Source organism: Pinus tabuliformis, chromosome 7, assembly GCF_031772625.1.
Source record: "Pinus tabuliformis cultivar Carrire ecotype Pingquan chromosome 7, CPIR1, whole genome shotgun sequence".
Classification (NCBI taxonomy): Eukaryota; Viridiplantae; Streptophyta; class Pinopsida; order Pinales; family Pinaceae; genus Pinus; species Pinus tabuliformis.
The window spans coordinates 1,818,777,235-1,818,800,654 of NC_142293.1; positions in this window are offsets into that span (position 1 = coordinate 1,818,777,235).

The window sequence follows — 23,420 nt, forward strand, 5'->3', positions numbered from 1 at the left end:
CTTCTTCATTCGCGGAGGTAGTGCAGCAACTAGTCTGGGTTGATTCCATGGTAGAGGAGTATGACTCTATCATTCGGAACAGTGTTTGGGATGTTGTCCCAAGACCTCAGGACAAGTCAGTGGTTAGTTCTAGATAGCTTTACAAGGTAAAGCAGGTAGTTGATGGTAGTGTTGAGAAACATATGGCAAGGTTTGTTGCCTGAGGGTTCTCACAGGTTGAGGGGATCGACTATGATGAGACCTTTGCTCCTGTAGCAAGGTACTCATCTATTAGATTGATGTTGGCACTATCAACTCAGATGGGTTGGAAGATCCATCAGATGGATGTGAAGACCGCATTCCTCAATGGGAAGATTGAGGAAGAGGTGTACACTGAGCAGCTAGAAGGTTTCAAAACCTTCAATCGTGAGTTGCATGTGTGCCGACTCAACAGGGCTTTGTATGGGCTGAAGCAAGCACCTCGTGCTTGGTGCACCAGGATCGATAACTATTTCATTGGGTTGGGCTTCACCAAGAGTGAAGCAGATGCGAACCTTTACCACATTATGGTAGAAGGTAAACCATTGATCATTGTTCTTTATGTTGATGATCTGATTTTAACAGGTCATGATCAGTTGATCAAGTCTTGCAAGGAGGATCTTGGAAGAGAGTTCAAGATGAAAGACATGGGTCTTATGCACTACCTTCTAGGCATGGAAGTGTGGCAGAAAGATGGGGAAGTATTTGTGTCTCAAGGCAAGTATGCCAATGAGATACTTAGGTTATTTCACATGGAGAAGTGAAAGCCCATGCAAACTCCTCTAGCTGGGAACTAAAGGAAGGAGGATGCTACTTTAGGTGAGGTAGTAGCTGCTACTATTTATCGGCAGCTTGTGTGTTCACTTATGTATCTAGTGAACACACGACCAAACTTATGCTTTGCGATGAACCAGCTGAGTCAAGCTATGGTTCAGCCTACCAAGCTATTTTGGAAGGTAGCAAAGCATGTGCTAAGATACCTCAGAGGCACATCTTAGTATGGTTGGTTGTACAGATGAACAGAGGGAGTGAAGCTTCAGGGCTTTACAAATGTAGATTGGGAAGGGAGTCCATCAGACAGGAAGAGCACTTCTGGAGGAATCTTCAACCTTGGTTCAGTGACAGTTTCCTAGTATAGCATGAAACATAGGTCAGTTGCACTTAGCTCAGCAGAGGCTACATACATGGCTGCCAGTCAAGCAGCATGTGAGGCCATTTGGATGTGGAAGATTCTAGTAGGATTGTTTGGTCAGAGGATGGATATATTAGGTATATTGGGTATATTAGTTTCGGTATCATATGTATATGTATGGAAAGCCATGTAAGGTCAACAGTGTTAAGTTTCTGGAGGACTGTTATGTTATTTTTTGTTTTCTGAACTTGCTTGCTTGGCTACCGGGTATAAACAGTGTCTTCTACGAAGATGGACTTGTTTCTAGTCTCTTTGCTAGATGGTGTATAATTCAGTACCAACGATTATGTTTCACTGTGGCGCATTGAACTATCAAAAAAGGTCTCGTAGATATTGCCTCTGAATGGTACAGGACTCTCATGTGGGCGTAATATAAATCTGAACAGAATGATGCGACACCAGCACTATGTGGATAATTTTTGCTTTTTCATCACTTTTTTTAATATTGTTTTTCCTTTTTCATCACCTTTTTTTAATATTGCTGCAGTCTTATACTACAAGACTGACTTGATGATGGGAATATGCATCTACGGGCATCCATCTATTTGCTATTTCATGAATATATCTTGTATAAAATTATTTTGCTATCTGGTTTTTCTTGTTGTATAAGGATTATGGACTGCTTTTTCCCCTTATCTTGTTGACTTTTCAAAACACAAGGGGATATGTATTTTGGATTTGCTGATGAGGTTCATGTTATGAATATTGTATGGCATAAGTATATCCAATTATTGATAGGAATATAAATTAAACTTTTTTAGTACTAAAAAACAATATGGAAAGTCATGATATAAATATAAATTAAGCTTTTTTTAGTACTAAAAAAACCAGATGGAAAGCGATGTAAATGTGTTTTGACAATGAAATATTATTAATTTAATTTAAAAAACAAAAGAATTTCAGGCCATAAAAGTGTACACGGTTTTGCAAATTAAAAATAGAGAAAGACCAAAAAAACAGAGACGGAAAAATATATGAGTTTGAGATCTTAAGGTAATAATACCATTTAGGGAGAAAGTGGAATATTCATTCCTGCGCTGCTTGGCAAATCTCGGCTTGAGTGATTCCTCAGAAAGTAAGGAAAGTCAGTGTCCGCGCCTGCCTGACTGATAAACCTATCGACTTACTACCACCCACCGGCTAAAGTGACCCCTCGGGTGGGGCGGCCAATCAGAAAAACGAAAATTTCATCTATCTAAATTATCTAATATCTCTTTGCCGAAGAACTTTGGTGGATGGGGTTTGCTGGACTTGCGGACCTTTGAAAAGGCACTCTTATGCAAATCATTGTGGAGAGGGATTTATGGAGAGGGTCCTTGGAGCAACACAATAAAAAAGAAATATATGGGTGGTAAAGATATCTCATACTGGTACAGGATGGGAAGGATTGGTTCCACATATGGGTCAGCGATATGGTTGAGTTTTCGCAAGGTAGAATAGTATTTCTTAAGGAATTTAGCATGGAGTTTCCAGTTTGGTAGCAAGATCCTCATTGGAATAGATCATTTCTTGAGCAGACAGGAGGAAATCATTTTGCTTGAGGCACTCCTAAACGTTTTCCATAGAAAAGGTTTTTTCTATTGGGACAAACTGATTTCAGAATGGTAGGGCCCTTTCCCTTTATGAAAAGAGGCTGACAATATGCAGATTTCAGATATCTTAGCCCGGCAATGGAAGAACATCGGAGACTACCTAAGAAACTGTGGCATATATCGCTCTTTGGAAACTGATATTCTTATCTAGAAGGATTCAAAAGGTATTAACCCGGTTCGTGTAAAGGACATTTATCAAAATATGATTGGCCTAAAATCTGCTCTTCCCAGTCCTATATTCCCAGCAGTGTTTCGAAAATCTGGATGTCCTTCCAAAATGTTTTTCTTTTCATGGTTGGTCTTTCACAACAAAAAATTATCATGGCAAAATTTGAAAAAGAGGAGATGGCACGGTCCAAGTATCTGTTTAATATGAAAATCTGCGGAGGAAAGTAACTGTCACATGTTTTTTAATTGCCAGAAAACTTAGCAATTATGGCAAACACTCGAAAAGCTTTATGGATTCCCACATATTTCTCATGCATCTAAAAAAGAAGTGTTTCTTTGGTGGAGCGGGCAGAAGGAACCCTGGAGGCCGATAGTTATTATCACTCTCTGCTGCATATGGAGATGGAGAAACAATGTTATTTTCAACGACAGGAAAGAGCCTTTCATGGAAATTTTACCTAATATCATATCTCTCTATGACTCTTTACTGGAAAAGACTCACAAGCAAAAAAAGTATGATCTTAAAGAGCATGCACAGGCTCACACAATGTTCCCAAGAGCATATTTCGACGGTGCTGTGTAGAATGGATCCTGTGGTTGTGGAGTACAGATCATCTTGAATGAAAATGTACAATATCTCATTTATTGGAATGGGGGAAAGGGCTCTAATAGCAAAGCTGAGGTGATGGCTCTTGCAGGCCTTCTAAATTTTTGCCTTTTCCTTAACATTCAGGCAGTCTCAATTTTTGGAGATTCCAAAGTCATGGTTGATTATGTATCAGGAAAAAACCATATCCACAAGCCTCACCTTGTAGGCTGGATGGACAGAATCAGGTTCTTTTGGAGAAGGATGGAAGGATGCTCCATTCACCATATTTACAGATCACAGAACCAGCAAGCAGACATCTTATCAAAGGAGGGTTTTCTATCAGAATCAGGTATTTGGAACATGAAGGTAAAGTCTGATGAGGAAATTTTCTCTATCCAGGAATTTTCCTTCCTAGGTACTTAACTTCAAAATCTTTTGCTAAAACTCAGGTATGCACTGTCTTTTTGTTTCCTTTTTGTCTCTTCCCCCTACTGAATATTTGATTTATGTATGGTCGACGTATAAATTGAAATTTCTGTATAGTGCTGCTTTTCCTTTGAGAATCTAATTCTCCTATTTTCCTCTCTATGCATCTTTCTAACAGCTCAATAGACTGTCTATTTTTCTTTGGAAATCTTATCCTTTGCTGGGACTATGCTTCCCATCTCATCTAGATACTTCTGGCACAAATCTACAAATAGGCCATATGAAGAACTTCATGTCAATGTACTGATCTGTTCATTATATATCTTATATAATACAATTATGCTTTTTTTGCTCTGAAAATATAGATATATATATATATATATATATATATATATATATATATGTAATAAAATGATTAATCATGTAAATTTAGTTTTATTTTATTATGGATATTTTTAATTTGTAAATATGTTTTATTATAATATTTTGGTTGTTTATCAATCTTACATATTTAATTATAATTTATTGTATATTACATTTATTTAGGTGATATTTTTATAACTAATCAATTTAATTAAAAAAGAAAAATATACAATTAAAGTATACATCCCAGAGCCAGAGGCAATTTGGGATGGGTGATCTCCCGGGAAGTCCTGATTACCTCGTGCAAGCCCCCAAGTGATGATTGACACTATGTGATTCATTTCACTAGTTTCAATCCCATTTCTTCACCTCTGTGAGCATCCCCCGATGCAATGAGTGCTAAGTGGACCATTCAAAAATCATGAGAAATTAGTCAGTTACAACTACCTCTCATGGAAATAGCCCCCAAGTGATGATTGACACTATGTGATTCATTTCACTAGTTTCAATCCCATTTCTTCACCTCTGTGAGCGTCCCCGATGCAATGAGTGCTAAGTGGACCATTCAAAAATCATGAGAAATTAGTCAGTTACAACTACCTCTCATGGAAATAGTCATAGATGAATGACTTACTTAAAGCAGTGGAATCCCAAAAAATGATATCCAATATAATGCACTACGTAAGCCCCTATACTTAAATTCAAAAAGAGTGAAGGCTACTTGAATGGTTCATGAGGCACAATACTTGCTAAGGTTTTGTAAATGAGGTAGCAAGTTAAGTGGCCTTGATTGTGGAGAAAATTCCACAACTAAGTGTGCTTGAGCGAGAGGCGATCTCGGATAGATGACCTTCCCATGAAGTTGAATCCCTATAAATGATATCCAATATACAATTCATTTACAAATAAATATAAAATCTGTATATATCATAAAAATTAAAAAATAAAAATATTTTATAAAATTTAATTTATATCATTTAACTAAAAATAATCATATTAAAATTTTAAAAACTCATTTTCAAAATAATTGCAATATAAGTTTTATCCCACACATTTGACGCCCAACCAATCCAGATTGAAGTTTACACTGACACAGGGTGCACATTAAAATCAGAGAAAGACAAGAAAACATAGACGGAAAATAAATGATTTCTAGGCAAGTTGTCGGAATAGTGATTATTCCCGCAACAGAGAAACGGAAAAAATATTGATTTTTCGGAATAGTGAGTATCTTCGCCAAATTTGATTGGAAAATATCTGGATTTGCGACTTCGGCATCCGTCCACGCTAAATTTTCACCAAAAAACGGGTATTCCTGAAAATGGAAACATATTGAAAATTCGGAAGTGTTAAAATTGGATAAAACTGTTATAATATTAATCAGGCAATCTGTGATTGTTGATATGATGGCAAGTTATTAATGGTAGTCTACGGGGAGTCCGCATGAGTGGGTTAACTATGGTAAATAAAGATAGTCTGTGGAATTTTTGTAGATTTTCTGGCTGTGCTTCTATTTATTTTGTTTTATTTGTAATGTAATGGATAAATTCACTTTAGTACATAAGAGTGTTTACAATCTATTCACTGAAGAAGGTTGTGCTGATTGTGAGGTTTGTGTGGTATAAATAGTTTTCAGTGGAGAGTTGGTAGGTAGGGTTGTTTGTTGAAGAGGGTTGTGTCGATCATGATGCCTATGTAGGGTAGATCGCATAGAGTTTCCAGTGGAGTGTTGGTAGATAGGAGTCTCTGCAACCCAGTGTCCCTTGAAGAAGGTTGTGCCAACCATGACGCTTGTGTAACGTAGATTGCAGAAAGTTCCCAGTGAAGTGTTGGCGGATAGAAGTGTCTGCAACATTAAAGTTGTGTTATGTAAAACCAACAACAAAAAGAAAAACCCCCTTATCAAGTTTTTTTTATGTATTGTTGTAAGCCCTCGCTAAGACTAAGACTAAGACTAGCATGCACCTTAAAGTTTAGCTCAGGGGAGGTTTGTTAGAATATTAATCACGCCATCTGTTACCGTTGATATGACGACGAGTCATCAATGGAAGTCTGCTCAGAGTCGGCATGAGTCGACTAGTTTTCCTGATTTCGGTTGTTGATTCGCTGAATATTCGGCAATGAGATGGACATGAACACGGTCAAATAATTAACTACATCCATATCCCTTGACTATCAAATATTCAGGGAATCAACAATCAAAATAAAAATAACTAACTAACAACGTTGAGTGCATATTTCTAAACGTGTTAAAAATAACAACACAATCATAAAAAACAAATGCCAAAAGATATAGAAGTAGTAGTTCCCAAACAATATTGTGAGACTAAGCATCCAACATTTGTCAACAAATAATGGTAAAGAGACCAGTTTTAGAATCAACTATGCTCTCATGAAGAACTCGATATACTGAGAAACAGCGTCCCCAAATCAAAACTCTAAAATAACCTCACAAACAAAATAGATTTGTCCCCCCATTGGCCTTCTCTGTCATAATTCTTCTAAATTTATCACAGCCGCGAGACGAGAACGAAGTCCTTTGCCTTGGCTTGCCCTGTCATTTGTTTTGTTCGTAATTTGTAATAAAATGGAGCACCGAACGGAAACAAAATAAATCGTTGTATTGCACAGGAAGCGCCTAACCAGCATACCATAGGGTATTCAATGCCCCGGGAGATGCAGGGGAGATAGCGCGCTAACACGCTAATTCTGAATTCAGAATTAGCGTGTTAGCGCGCTATCTCCCCTGCATCTCCCGGGGCATTGAATACCCTATGGTATGCTGGTTAGGCACTGTCGTATTGCACACCTGCTCTCTGCCAGCTATGTTGCATCAAAATTACGTCATACGTGATGTTATACTATTTTAATTGACATTAATTTACCGTCCTATACGTGTTTATTTCCTATTGATTGTCGTTGTTTTTTCAAACAGTTTGTCACACCTTTATTACGCTATTAAAGTTAATTTCCCTATCACTATTAAGCTGAACTAAATTTAATTTTCCTAACTAAACTTTTTCGTTACACTATTAAACTAAGCCTAGGCATCCTACTTTTTGTTTCATACTTGAAGCTTTAGGATTAGCATTGCCATTAGTTTCTAGTATACAATGTACACTACGGGACAACTTCACTCGCATCAAGGTTCATTCTGCGCTACCCTAATGTTTTACACTATTAAACTAAGCCTAGTTATCTTACTTTTTGTTTCACACTTGAAGCTTTGGGATCAGCGTTGCCATCAGTTTCTAGTATACAATGTACACTACGGGACAACTTCACTCACATCAAAGTTCATTCTGCTCGACCCTAAAGTTTAGAGACGTTCACATAATTAGGCGTTGTTTACTTTGGCATCAATTTCCTCTAAACAATCAAAATTGTTAGTTGTTCAATTTTTTTGATAGTGAGAGTGTTTGAATCATGTTTTTGATGGTGGAAATAGATTCCACATCATCAAAAAATTTTGGGCACCCAAAATCTTGCAATTTGACAACTATATCTTGGATTTCCAAAAATTTCCATTAGTTTTTATCAAAATTGTGCAGGAATTTTAGTTGTTTTCTGGGCAAAAACGACACCTCGTTAGAGTAAGCAGACAATGTACAATTCAGTCTTAATTTGGGACAACCTTCCAAAATAGCATAGTTTAAGTTTTTTATGTTTTGGTTTTTTTGGTTGAAAAGTGGTAATATAATTTTGAGAGAATTAGTAGCTATAAATTATAATTTTGAATGCATAAATAGATTCAACGTTTTAAATTTTTTCTAAAGTATTTGGATTATATAGATTTCACAATTTAAACTTGTGATTTCAACAAATCCTCCCATATTTTAGACAAAATTGACTAGAAAATATACCAGAAAAACCAAAATATAGAAAAATTAAACCACAACTTCTAAAATCATACATTTAGAAATATCTAATAGATCAAACATGTAAAATACAAACGAGAAAGGTTTTGGATAGCTTTGAAGTTTTACTTCTCTAGTCTCGCTTCTTCAAAGGAAGACTCCACTAATGTTCCAATGTATGGACTCTCGTATATTTCCCATCACAAGTTTTGGAATAATTTTACAAGGACCCACAACATCCAAATGTACATATTTGGAGAGTTTACTACAATATGAAGGTGACAATGGTAGGGTTAGAAAAAATGTGGCGATAAGATGGACATGATAACAGATAACAATATATATGAAATCTTAAACACAATCACAACTAAGGTATTTATAAAAGGACCATTATTCATGTTTTTATCTCCTTTTGCCTTTAATGGAGCAAGAAGAGAAGTCTTATGAGATTTCTATGGCCATTTATATGGCAACAATTTTAACAAGATGGTCATAACATATTTCTTTGTTACCAAGCTTAAAAACAATTTCTAATAATAAAAAAAAAAGAAAAAGTACCATTAGCAAAACTCATATGCAGAAGTTACTACCTCGGCAAGGTTATCAATTACATTCACTTTAATGTTTGAACCATAGGGGAGGGCAAAATAAATGACCCTAATAACTCACCAAGTGTTGTACACTTCATAAATCCCTAGGAAGATTCATTTTTTCCTTCCATAAATTTACATGCATATAATTTCAGGGGTTATACACAGCTTACTCTCAACTCAAACCAACTTTTGAAAATCATAAATTTTGAAGTGACTAAATAGGTCAAAGATGATAGGTAACTATAAGAGTGTTTTTTTAGTTTGTCCCTCCATATTGTAGTTAAATTTCAATAGGGGATTTATTCCAACCCCTCCCATAAATCTTATTCGCTCAAACACGCAAACCAAGGTCCACATAAGTTTCCAACAAAGGGGTTGTATTCTAGCACCAAGGCTTTCACACAAAGTTGATGGTAAAAGAAAGTGGTAATTGGGGGTGCATTAACATGCTCACATAATAACATGTACAAGTTCTTAGAAATGTTCATGTGTTCCTAATATGATATCATCGATGCTCAGAAAATTGTCATGCAGACTTGCTATCTCAAATTTTCCAAGAACATGCATGCGTTCTTAAAAGCGCATTTGCATCCTTAAAAGAAAGTGTGCATGTATTCTTAAATGCATGCATGTGTTCTTAAAAGTATATTTGCATTCCTAATAATACGAGCACACTTTTGCGACTGAATTCTTTTGCCCAATGTATGGCTTTCATCTCTCAGTGACAATATCATGACAAAAAAGGATTTGCACATTAAGTATGGGTATTCTCTTTAACATGGTAAGGGAAGGAATCTTGGGCCTTAGGCTATAGAGGTTGCTTCTAATTATCAAAGGCTCTTGGACCGAAACCTTAAACCATCGCAATTGATATCCCAAGGGTTTCCTTGTCTTCCAAGTAGTGTACGCGCATCATTAAAATATTTTAAGCACTAGTTATGATCCAGGTGAATATTGGTGGCCACTCACCTATTCCAGTTGGACGCACAACATTGTTTCTTTTCAGTTTCCTGAATTCTAGCACAACATTCTATTTTTGGCAATTTTCTGGGTCCTAAAATTTCGGAGCCATTTTGAGGCCATAAATGACGGTTTTTTTAAACACACCTACGGAAGGGATTTTTGGGAAAAATTTGGGAAAATTTTTTGTCCTCAGATAGTTATTTCTAATGAGGTATTGTGTTCTCCAAACAGAGAACATATGCCCAAATTACAACCCTGAGAAGGTGGTGTTCCAGCTAATCTCAACGTGGCCCACAAACTTTTGGCACTCCATTCCTAGGGTTAGGTTTTTGATGTTTAGGGTTTTTCATTATTTTTCAATAATAAAAAGGTCTCCAAGCCTCACTGTGACATAGTTCAGAATGCATGTAGCCATCACATCTCTTCTCAGAGATAAGCCTTACCAGCGTCTAAGCTAGTTTGTTTCCATTATGCATGTAAACAATTTTCAACATTTATTTTAATTAATTGAAGTTCAATTTTCTCTATAGCTCCATGTTTTTGTTTAAATCTGTATTTCATTTTCTTCCTGCATAAATTCGAACTGAGTTATGAGTCTCATGGTCCTTAACATGGTCATGGCAGGAAATGTGGTGATTAGACCCTAAGGTAATCTTTTTGACATGCAAGGCAATAAAGAATACCTTAGAGTACAACAAAAGACCACTCAAGGTTTTCCCTTCCTTTGAAAATGGATATGGATGTCATTAGGGGATTTTATATACTAGGTACATGATTCTTCAGACAACTCAACAAAATGAAAATAAAAGATAACTTTCTTATTCCTGTCACTAATGAATTATTAGATGAATTACATGGAGCAATTTTCTTTGCTAAGTTGGATATTCGATTTGGATATCATCAAATTAGAATGAGGCAAGAAGACATTCCCAAAACAACATTTAAAACACATGAAGGTCATTATGAGTTTTTGGTTATGTCCTTTGGACTTACAATTTCACCTTCAACATTTCATAGCTTAATGAATTCCATTTTCAAACCCTTCCTTAGAAAATTTGTGCTAGTATTTTTTGATGACATACTAATCCACAACAAATATTGAAAGAGTTGTATAACATGTTGACACTATTGGAAGAGCAACAACTATATGCAAATCCTTCCAAGTGTTCCTTTGGGGTTCAAGAAGTAGAATATTTGGGTCATATTGTATCACATGATGGTGTCAAGGCGGATCCTAATGAAATCAAAGCTATGAGGTAATGACCAATCCCAAATACCTTGAAGAAACTTAGAGGATTATTATAATTGGCAGGATATTACCGCAAGTTTGTCAAGAATTATGGTCAAATAGAAGCACCTCTAACACAATTATTGAAGAAGGAATAATTTTCTTGGACTAAAGAAGCCAAACCAAAGTTTTTTAAGAACTTAAAGAGGCTATGTGTTCAACTCCCTTCTTGGCAACACATGACTTCACAAAAATATCCATTATCGAGTGTGATGTCTCTGGCCATGGAATTGGTCTTGATTGAAGAAGGAAGGACCCTTGACTTTAAAAGCAACAAACTTAAAGGAAAGGACTTACTTAAATCCATCTATGAAAAAGAAATTTTGTCCATACTATATGCAGTTAAGAAATGATATCCATAACTAATATGAAGACGACTCAAAGTAAAAAAATATCATGATAGTCTGAAGTTCTTCTCACAGAAAAGACTATCTTTATAAGAGTAACAAAAGTGGGTCATAAAGATGTTGGATTATGACTCTGAAATTATCTACAAAAAGGGAAAACAAAATATTGTGGGAGATGTACTCAAGGAAAGAGGAAGACACAAATGGTTTACTATGTGATATTTCCCTTCCATAATATGACTGGATGGAAGAACAAAGATAGAATGGCAATAATATAATAAGATATGAAATATCTTTCAACAACTACAGGAGGATCCCGATGTAGTAGAAAATTTTACATGGAAAAAAGACTTGTTATGGTATCAAGATCTCTTATACTAATGTAAGAATATTAAACTCAAAGATAAGGTCCTTTTAGAAATACACACTTCTTCTTTAGGAGGACATTTAGGGTTCTTGAAGACATACCATAGGATCAAGAAGGATTTTTTTGGGAAGGTCTTAAAGTAGACATGCAAAATTTTGTGGCGGAATGACGCAAGTCTATGCGGTGGGTTCTCAAGGTTAAGTAAGAAGATTTGTGTAGTTGCTGAATTTTGATTTTTTGAGTGCTATGTTGATTTCCCACATAATGTGAACTCCTATGTTCTACTCAATGCACTATGTTGGGGACACTGCGAGGACACAAACCCCAAAATATTCACTATGGTTGGGACCCCACAAACTGCGACATCATTTTTTTTTTCGTGCAATAATTGGATATTGATAATCCTTTTTTTGCACAATGGGCACAATTTCCTCCATTTTTTGTGAGTCTTAGTTGGTCTACACATAATGGGTAATGGAATTGAGATTATGAAATTCATTTTAAATCTGAGGGTATGATCTAGGTTCAAATTCTAGTGGACCTTAGTTTTATTGTCTCTCAAAATTTCATGGGTCCAACTTTAAATATCTTATGCCTCTTGGGGAGTAATATTTGTCTTATTGCTCTATATCTCGCCAACTACGGTTTTCTACAAAGAAGAAAAAAAAACAAAAACCTTCCAAAGCTTAGTATTATATATATATATATATATATATATATATATATATATATATATATATATATATATATATATATATATATCAGAATTCTAATTACAATTCGACTTAGGTGGTATGGGAGTTTCTCACAAAGACTCAATTTCGTTTTTTTTCTCTTTGTCTCATCCATTTGATTCTAACATACATCATATATTCAATAGGAGAAAAGATATTATAACGAAAGGGAGGTTTCTTTGCTAGAAATGCCACTCATATGGCCACATCTGGCCTACTTCTAGAAATCTATCCTAACTTATTATTTGCACTTGTACCATAAGGACGAATAGACATAAGAAATATATTATTTTCAAGTGAAATTTCTTTCATGAAAAAAAGAAAAAAGAGGTTAATGTGTGATGCTTCTGCATTAGACTCCCATAGAACAAAATAATTTCATGGATTCATGTCCAGAAGGTCTTCTATGGTCTTTCCATGCTTTTGAATCTTGAAAGCACTCATCCACATTGCATATTCTTTTGCGATTCCCTTCCAATTAATTAAGTATTCATAGTAATATTTTTTGGTGACCTTCTGTCAAGAATATTTTACATTTGCAATAAATTCTTGGTTATGGGTAGTTGTTTCACTTACAAATCTTCCTCCCGATCATTCTCCTTCTCTATATCAGGTTCTTTGTAAGGATATAAATTAACAAAATTATATTGGGGAGATTCCTATATCAGTTGGTAGCTCAAGTTCATAAGCATTAGTTGAATTTTTTTTTTTCCAGGATCTTATAGGGTTTTATCTTCTTCAGTTTCAACTTATTATAATCATTTTTCATAAATATCTCCTTTCTTAAGTGTGTCAGGCATAGATATTTGATTTCATAATGTGATTCTCTTTTCTTTAAATTTTCCCTTTGTTTATATTTTTGGTTGTTGTCTTGTAGTTGTCCCTTGGCCTGCTCATGTAAATTTTGCATGACTTAAGAAAAGTCTTCTACATCTATGCTTCTCATTTTTTCCCTTCTCAACATTCTAAGTTTTGAGATTCTCCTTGGATGCATACCTTACACAATTTGGAATGGGCTTCTTTCTCAACTTCTATTGGGTGAATTTGTAGGTTTTAACCCTGTACAACAATTATGTACAAACTAATTCTTAAAACATAAAATATACAATGGCGATAACATAAAACAAATACACAAATATTTTCCCGTGGATCCCAAAATCGGGACTACCAAATTGTTTTTTTTCATTATGTTCCTTTCAATGTTACAATACATATATATATACATGTTGAAGTATTCATAAATCCCAATCCATTAATTGTCAATTAGAACATAACCATAGTTCTCTTGACTAGATCTACAAAATACCTTGGGAAAAAAACCATCATGCCCAAAACCATGTGCAAAATCTATGCACAAAACCATGGGTAGGTCCGCCCACCATCTTTGGATTTGCATATATATAGGAAATAAAAAAATCTCGGGGTGTTTCCCCTGACACAGTGCAAGGGGGCTGCTGCTCCCCTGTAAACCCCCGGAGAGGGGGGGCTTCCCACCCCCCCTTGCGACCCCCCTATTTCACCCATCACAATGAAAAGAGGGTTTTCTACCCCTGCTTATGACCCCTCCCTCATGTGCGCAACTAGTCATGGAAAGGATATAACACACACCCAACATTCTCCCACTTGTTGTTTTGCTTTCCACACAAGGGGTCACAGGAGAGCTTAGTCATTTGGTTTAGCCCTACAACATCCATTATTTCTCTAACACCAAGAAAACTTCTCAGTGCTCACAGACTTCATCAATCCATCTGGAACATTCTTCAAAGTGTCCACCTTTACCAACAACACCTTTTTGTTGTCAACCATATCCCTCCCAAAGTGATATTGGAAATCAATGTGCTTTGTCTTTGAATGATAAGCAGGTTTCTTTGCCAGGAAAATTACACTTCGGCTGTCACAATCTATCCTTATAGCTTTTTGTACTAACCCCATACTTGAACACAATCTCTACAACCAAACTGCTTCCTTGCTTGCATGAGTGGATGCCATGTATTCTGCCTCTTTAGTTGAAAGTGCCACTACAGACTGTCTCTTGCTCATCCAACTGTCTGCTCCTCCAAATAGGTTAAATACATACCCACTTGCAGATATTCTCTAATCCAAATCTCCAGCCCATTCTGCATCAACAAAGCCACGAATGTCCAAAACTCTGTCGAAACCTGGTCTTCCTTCATAGCACCGACCATAATCACTAGTGCCATACAAATACCTTAAAATCCAATTCACTACTATCCAATGCTCCTTCCCTAGTTTTGACATAAACCTGTTCAATACTCCCACTGCATATGCAATGTATGGTATGGTATAGACCATTGTATACATCAAGCTACTGACTGCACTTGAATATGGAACACATGACATGTCCTCTTCCTCTTCTTGTGTTTGTTTAGCAGACAAATTTACACCTACGGGAATATGAACCTGTTGTAACAGCTACAACCACCCTCCAAAATTTTTCCTTAGCCTATTTTGGACCCTCCCTACCAACCTTACACAACATTTTGTCTTGCTTTGTCAAGTACTCAAGTCTCAATGTTTTCCTCACATAAAGGCAACCTTTCGATCATAGTTGATCCATTCCCCTCACATGCTGCTCAACCAGACTTGGTCCAACTACAGGCTAAGTAACTTCCCCTTGAAAATTGCACATTTCTTGAGGGAAGCCAGCCTTCCCTCCAGGAATTGCACAATCCTCTCTGACAGCCTAATGGGCTCCAAGATTGCGCAATCCTGCCAGCCAACCCTCCCAGCAAGATTTGCGTAAATTTTCCTAGCAGCAGGATGTTCAACCCAGGATTTGCGCAAATCTGGGAAACAGTCAGCTGCTCTGCCTATAAATTGCACAAATCTCCTAGGCAACCAGCCCAACTCCTAGCCAGAAATGTACATTTTTCTCTAGCAGTCGAACAGTCTCTTGCATGTGCAGCTGAGTTGACCGGTTCCCTCCAGGACTGAGAAAAACAGACTTGCATGCATGGGCTGCTTCTCCCAAGGCAGCATGCAAAGGCATCCCTTGTTTCAAGGATCTATGTTTAGCAGTTGGAGGTTACATGCAAGGAGCAATTCCGAAACCTCCCACTAAGTGTCGCTTCCCCTAGATTCGTGGCATGCGTGTCACAACCTCGATGTTATCAAAACTCATCAACTGGACGCTGCAGATCTCATTCCTCACATCAACCTTGCAGCTCTGACATCCCACATCACATCTAGGAGTAGTCGGCACATTTAACTCAACTGTTTTGGGGTAAGCCCGCTTCCCATGCCTTGTGCTACATTTCTGTCGCTTTTTGTGTGTTCGCTTGTAGGAGTATTGTTTTTCTTTGAATTCTTGTTGTTGTTTACATATATACTAGCTTGTCCTAGCTCTGTTTCAGTTTTCATTTCTATCTCACTGTTGTCACATGCATGAAACTGTTTCGCACAAACGTTCGCCCAACGGAAAACTGCCTCACCCACATGCATGTTGATCTGTTTGTTGAATCTTTTTTGCTTGCACTATCAATCACTTCTACTGTCACATAGTGTCGCCATGCATTCACTGAATTACTTGCTTTCAGTCGCCCTTCGGCGAGTTGGGCCAACCTTGGCCCGGGCTTTGCCTTCATCAAGGCTTCATTGCGCAATCTAGGAAAGGAAGGCTCACCTTCCTCTCCATATTTGCGCATTCCTAGACGACACTGGCCTCCAAGACTGTTTTGCACACTTTCAGAGGACAATGGTTTCTTAGCCTAAGAAATTGCGCAAATCTGTCCCTAGGCCAGCAGTCCTTCCCAGTTGGAATTGCGCATTGTGCAATCCCAGCAGTCAACAACGAGACTAGACTGTGCATTGTGCAGTTCCAGCGGTCAGCCAATCCCCCAACAACCCAGACTATTCCTTGAGTAGTGTTGGCAGTCGGTCTCCCGACCTCCCAGCCGAAATTGCGCAAACTTCATGAGCATTCACCCAGGTATGTTGCAAGTCAGTTCTCATTTTCATTTTGGTTTTCAATTGACAGATTGCTTGGTATGAGTGTTGCCATGTATCCAGGTACCATAGGTGTTCATCTGCCTCTCAGCAATACAGGTACAATGGTTTCCAAGAGAGCAGAGATGAGGATACCGTTCAGAGCACGCTTGGGGATGCAGTCGATCAAGTGTCTATGAGCTTGCCTACTCACGAAGACATCAAGCTATTTGTAGACAAGGACATCAAGCAACAACATCACAGTGAGCAACATCATGGACAACAGCTGAAGAGATCATACCAAATGCAATGAATGCAAGAGGAGGGTTGTTGAGAACACAGAGGCCTAACAAGGTTGTAAGCTCAAGCAAGTCCATTGATGATGAAAGAAACTTTGGAGACTCCGACTATGGAGTGATGATGCGACATGAAGATCGTACAAAGGCAAAAGATGTACCAAAGAATGAGTTTCATGTGCTGAAGCAGCAACTCAGGAAGAACATGAAGCTGCGAAGACAGACGAATGTGTTGCAGCAGGATCAGGAACAACATCAGGCGCAACGTGCACTCACGGATGAAACTGCGCCCGGACAAGTTAAATATCCATTCCAAAAGCTAACACGGAGTAGACATGGTGAGCAGTGTGGTTGATCGCATGCAAGGGATTTAGTAGCATGCATTTCATTGTGCGCACGCATGCAATCCAACCCATTCAACACACTCACCAAAGCGAAGACAAGAAGCAAGTCCACCTGGAGCCGAACGGGTACTTCGACAAGTTGATGCGCATGACCACCAACACACACTTGAAGATCAACATGGACACTATGCATCAGTTTGTTTTTGGTTCAACCGCACCCAAGAAGACCATGCACATGTTAGCAGACGAGTTGGATGAAGGGGCCGAACCAATGCACCGATTGCAACAAAAGCAAGAGTTCACTTCAGCAACATGTCACCATGAGGTGCATGCACACCATCACGGACGACCAAGCTTGGCATCATCTCACTAGCTTCATGTTGGGCGCGGGATCCCCCAAGGGAAGTTTTGGGGCTTAGAGCCCAGATTTTGGTCAAAGATTGTAAGTTCGATGTAAAGGCTCCGCATTTTGTGGGCGTGGAGCACGTAGCTTGTAAAAGAGTCATAGGGAAATGGAGGTGAAAGGAGGATAGATGAGGTGGAGGGGAAGGTGAGAGCGACCAGTATGGGCCTCCTTTGAGCAAAACCAAGAACCAAGCCCACTTCTGCTCCTCGAATATCAGCGACATGTAGCAGAGCTAACAAGGCTTTGCACTAGGCTGCTAGATTTTACGATAACAACGCACATCATTAATTGAACACATACTCTTGTTATTGAAGGTATGATTCCGTATGAGAAATTGTATGAAACAAACCTTCGATTTCACTTTTTCAAACATATGGTAAAGTGCATGAACTCATAGTCCCGATGAAAAGTGAAACAAATTGACACCTAAAAATCACTCCTACATTCTAGTGGGATACAATAGAGTGTCCAAAGCACAGTGTTTGTATGATTCTTCTATGTACAAGATCATTAAGTCTAGAGAAGTTAATTTTGATGAAGTTCCTACTCATGGTTTATTGTTAACTTTGATGAAGTTCCTACTCATGGGTCATTCCCATTGCTTCTTAATAATGATTTCATGTATGTTTCAATGCATTTCTCTCTTTCATACTATGATGTTGAAGGACAAGAAGATAAAGTCTATGGGTTGAAGAAGGAATTTTATTGGTTGAAGCAAGCTTCCAAAGCTTTGTACAAGAGAATATATTTTTATTTGGTTGCTAATGGGATCAACATAAGCAGGAGTGAACCCACCTTGTATATTTTTATTTGGTTGCTAATGGGATCAACATAAGAAGGAGTGAACCCACCTTGTATATAACATTAAATCAACAAGGAAAATTTTAATAGCTTGTTTGTGTGTGGATGACATGTTGAATTTGGAATGACTAATTTGGGTTTGATGAAGTATTTTCTCAATATAGAAGTTGAGCAATCTAGGAAAAGGAATTTTCATTTCTCAAAGCAAGTATGAAAGATATTTAATGAAAAGGTTCTCGATGATGAATTGCAAGCTAGTAACCGCACACGTAGTAACGACCACTAAATATAGCATGATGAAGGATCAAGAGTTGATCCTACTTTGTTTAAGAGGCTTGTTGGTGGCCCTATATATCTCATAGGGACAAGACTAGATATAATGTTCACACTCCTTTTAATTTTGAGGTTCATGAAGTCTCCTAAAGACACACATTGACAAATTGATAAAGCAATTCTACAATATATTGCAGGGACACCAAACTATGACATTATGTATTCATGCACTAATGATGATCTTTTAGTTGGCTACATTGATAGTGATTTTGCAAACAATATTGATGACAAAAAAAGTACATATAATTATGCATCTACTTTTGTGCAAATCTGATTTCATAAGCGTCGAAGAAACAACCCATTATCACTATACATTAAATATATATATATATATGATAGCCACTTTAACAGCTTGGGACACTATTTGAATAAAAGAATATTAGTTAATATTGAGTATCAACAAGGGAAGTAACTTAATATATTATTATAACAGTTCATCTACTTTGTCAAAGAAGAATGGATTCCACTGCAAGGACAAGCACATGGACATAAAATATCAATTTATCAAAGAATTACTATGCTTTTGAAATTTTTTAAATCCAAAGACCAATTGGCAAATATGTTCACAATTGGCTAAAACCAAATTCTAGTTTAAAACAGAATTTGACAAATATGTTCACAAATCCATTGGCTAAAAACAATTTCAAATTTAAAAACAGAGTTTAACAATCTCGTCACAAATCCATTGGCTAAAAACAATTTTGAATTTCAAAAACAGAATTTAATAATTGCATGTAGTAGTAAAAATTAAAGGGGAGTATTCGACTAGTGTAATTTCTACCACTTGCCTCTGTACAAGTATCTAATGTCTTCGTTGCAGCGGCCATAGATTTTGATTGTTCGAGCAGTTAACGCGGCCAGTGAATGAGCCGAGACTTCTAAATGAATGCCCAGCCGCCTTTTTTGTTTTCCTAAATTTTTTTTAGAATTTTCGGAGAATGTTAAAAACAGAGCTATAGTTGTAATTTTAGACTTACCTCTGATCCGATGTCTTCGACGAAATGCAATGCCCGCCTCGTCACTGAATCAGCAATGTAAAGAGATTGTCAGTTTGGGTTGTTGCGCAAGGGTGCTATAGAGCTATAGTTGTAATTTACTCTCTGTCTATTTCATATAATTAATGCAATGTTGCAGCTTCCAACCATTTTTAATCATATAAAGATATTCAAAATCAGGAAATCTGAGCCCACTTAAATCAATTAAACGCGAAGTGAAGATATTCATTGAACAGTAAAAATGAATTTTGAAGCATTTTAGGCTTAGGACAAAAAAAAATGTTATGCAGCTCGAATTTTCAGACATTTCAGGCCCAGGGAAAAAAAAAAATTGATTATGCTTGAATTATACATAAAAAGTGACATAGCTTGCATTTTCAAGCATTTGAGGCCCAATTACACAGGGTGCAGAAGCTTACAATGACACAGGTTGCAGATTAAATCAGAGAGACAGGAAAACAGAAACGGGATTTGTGAAAAACAGAAACAGGGGATTTGTGAAAATAAAACAGGGGATTTGTGAAAACGGTATCATAGACGCTAATTCGCTGTCGGGGACGCTAACGGTATGATAGATGTTTGTTGTAATAAATTTTCCAGATAGGAAGATAGTTTTTGTTGATTTGAAGATAGTCGTTTGGAATCCACAACTGTGGTTTATTATAGTTAAGGCTGTTGGAAACCAGACGTAATTTCAACTACCTGTCATCAATATTCAACAATGATTTAATGCTGGATTTAGAAATCCGCCACTGTATTTAATAAAGTTTTAGAAGTCAGCCGATACATTGACAATAGGGGAAGCTTCTCCAAGAAGCCACCAACTCAACCCATCTCCATAAACTTCTCCCGCTTATATATATATACCTGTTAAATGATGAATGGATGTATGTTATTGTGTTCAGTGTTTGTGTTGGTGTGCTGTGCGCCTCTGATCTTTTCATGGTATCAGAGCCGTCTCTGCTCTCTCTGTCATGGTATCAGAGCTGAGGGTTTGAGCCCAAGTGAGGTGAGCTGCGTGAGTTTGTGAGAGCCTCTTCAGCGTTAAGAGCTTGAGGTGGCTGTGAGCGCAGTGTTGCAGAGAGTGTGTCCGCAACACATTACAGCGTATTGGCCAGACGCTGCCGAAATACCAGATCCAGCGTAATTGTTGAGCGCTGTGTTAAGCATTGAAGAGTGTGCTGCCAAGCCGTGTTGCAGACAGGATGTGTTGAAACCTTTCGTGTGAGAGCGGGTCAAGAAGTCGAGTTGGGAGCTGTGTGCTCAGCCAGTTGTTGGCTTTGGAGGGAGCCACACTGTTGGAGAGACTGCAGAGTGTGATTAAGAGAGCGTCGATGCTGCGGTTTTAGATTGGTTTTAGATTAAATCTTGTGGTGTTTTTTTCTAGGTGTCATGGCCTGCAGCAGTAAAAGATCCCAAGGGTTTGGACTTTAATCGCTGTAAGTGCCTGATGTATATGTACAAGTTCGAAAAACTTGATTAATCGCTGTAAATATATGCTGTAGGTGGGATGTCGAGTGACATCCCTAATGTTTGTCCAGTTACCTTAAATGTGTGATATTGAAGTGTTTTGCTGTTATTTGGAAAAAAAAAAGTGAAAGTGATTTTGTAGTATGTGAGATTAAAGAAACACTCTATGGTGCAGAGATATATGAAGTCAAATTTGATGACAATTATGTATCTCATGATGAGTGGTTAAATATGATGTATGAAAAACATCTTATTGATGAGTTGTTGTTTGGTGAGAAGAATCAAATGCAAGACAACATGTTTGTAGCAAAAGAATTGACGAAAGAGGTTGAAGACATGAATCAACCAACCATGTCAGCGAAGAAAAATGAAGGAAGCAAAACCTTTTCCAAAGAGCACGATGACAAAAATCAATATGGTTTTGTTTATGAATCTAACGTTGTTTTTAAGTGTGCAGATATTGACAACCAAGAAGCAGCAATAAAAGAAGAAATTGCAAGCATTAAAGACAAGCATAAGACCCAAGACCTTGAAGCAATATTGAATACGAAGAATGTTAACCTGCAATCAAGAAAGGAAAAGCTCCATCACTATTTTATGACAAGAAAAGTGAAAATGAAATTGCATCAACAAATGAACCAGAAGTGAATTAAATACTTAACAAATGAACAAGAAGTGAATTAAATACTTGACGCTTCATTAGAAAGTTGTATACAACTAAAACCAAATTCTACATAGTATATGTTTGGGTTCGTGATCATTTAACAATATCCAAGCCTCTGTTTAGACGCTTATTGTCGTAGACTATCATAATCACAGTTCAAACAAAATGAATTTTGAAGCATTTTAGGCTTAGCACAACAGAAATGTTATGCTATTCGAATTTCCAGGCATTTCAGTACCAGGAAAAATAAAAATAAAAATAAAAACTGAATTTTCCATAAAATAGCTTGCATTTTCAAGCATTTAAGGCCCGATTACGCACGGTGCAGAAGCTTACAATGACACAGGCTGCAGATTAAATCAGAGAAAGACAGGCAAATAGATCAGTTTTAGAATTACCTCTGACCAAGGTTTAATCCGATGAACAAGGCGTAATCCGCTGAACAAGGCTTCAACGAGATGCAAGTTAGTTGAGGCTGGCAAATGTCAGAAGAAGAAGAAGTTAGTTGAGGCTGGCAAGTATCAGAAGAAGAACATTTAGCGCATTTGGGCATTTAGCCAGCTTCGGCGTTTGGGCATTTAGGCAGTTTCGGCGTTAAAAGAAAAAGTGACACTAAAAAAAGTTTCACTAAGGTGGATATGAATAACACATAAGCATTTAGCGCATTTGGGCGTTAAAAAATAAAAGTGACAATAAGGTGTATATGAATAACACATAAGCATTTAGCGCATTTGGGCATTTAGCGCGTTTGCGCGTTTGGCGCGTTTGGGGGTTAAAGAAAAAGTGACAATAAGGTGGATATGAATAACACATAATGTGAGTCACATGTATGAAATATTACACACAATTACAACTAGGATAGGTGAAAATGGATTATTATTCATGTATTTTTATCTTTTGTGATTTTCTTTGGAGTAAGAAGATGCATGTTGTGAGATTTTTGGGCCATTAATAAGTAGATTTTGGATTCCTTCTAATAAGGTGGGCTATTAATAAATAGATTTTGGATTCCCTCTAATAAGGTGGAAATTGAAAAAGTTATGACCAACAAGGTTATTAGTTTTATCCACCTCAATGCTTGAACCTTAAGGGAAGGTAGGATAAATGTCCCTAGCAACTCACTTAGAATTGTGCACTTTGTAAATTCCTACGAAGGTTCGTTTGAGCCTCCCATAAATTTATGTGTGTATAAATTCAGGGGTGACACATAGTTTACTCTCAATTTGAAGCATCTTTTGAAAATGATAAATTTTGAAGTGATTGAATAGGTAAAAAAATTTAAGTATGAATGAGAAAGGTTTGGAGGTGGCTTGCAAGTAATTCACTTCTCTCATGTGACCACTCTTTATATCATTTTGGATTCTTAGTTTGGAATTTACCATGGATGACATGGATCAAGGTGCAGAACATCACTGAGGTGGAGGCTAGGTGGCAACCAAGATAACGAGGATTGGTAGATTTAATTTTGGACAATCAAGTATCAGGTGTATAACAAGATAGTAGTTACCAAGTTCTTCTCTCGATACTAATATACTCCAATAATGTCTTTTAACTGATGGAGAGATTATTTTCAAGTAACTATCAATTTATCAACTTTTTGGGTATCGAGTATCAAAACATTGACCATCGAGTATCGAGAGGTCAAGACATTGACTATTGATTTATCCTC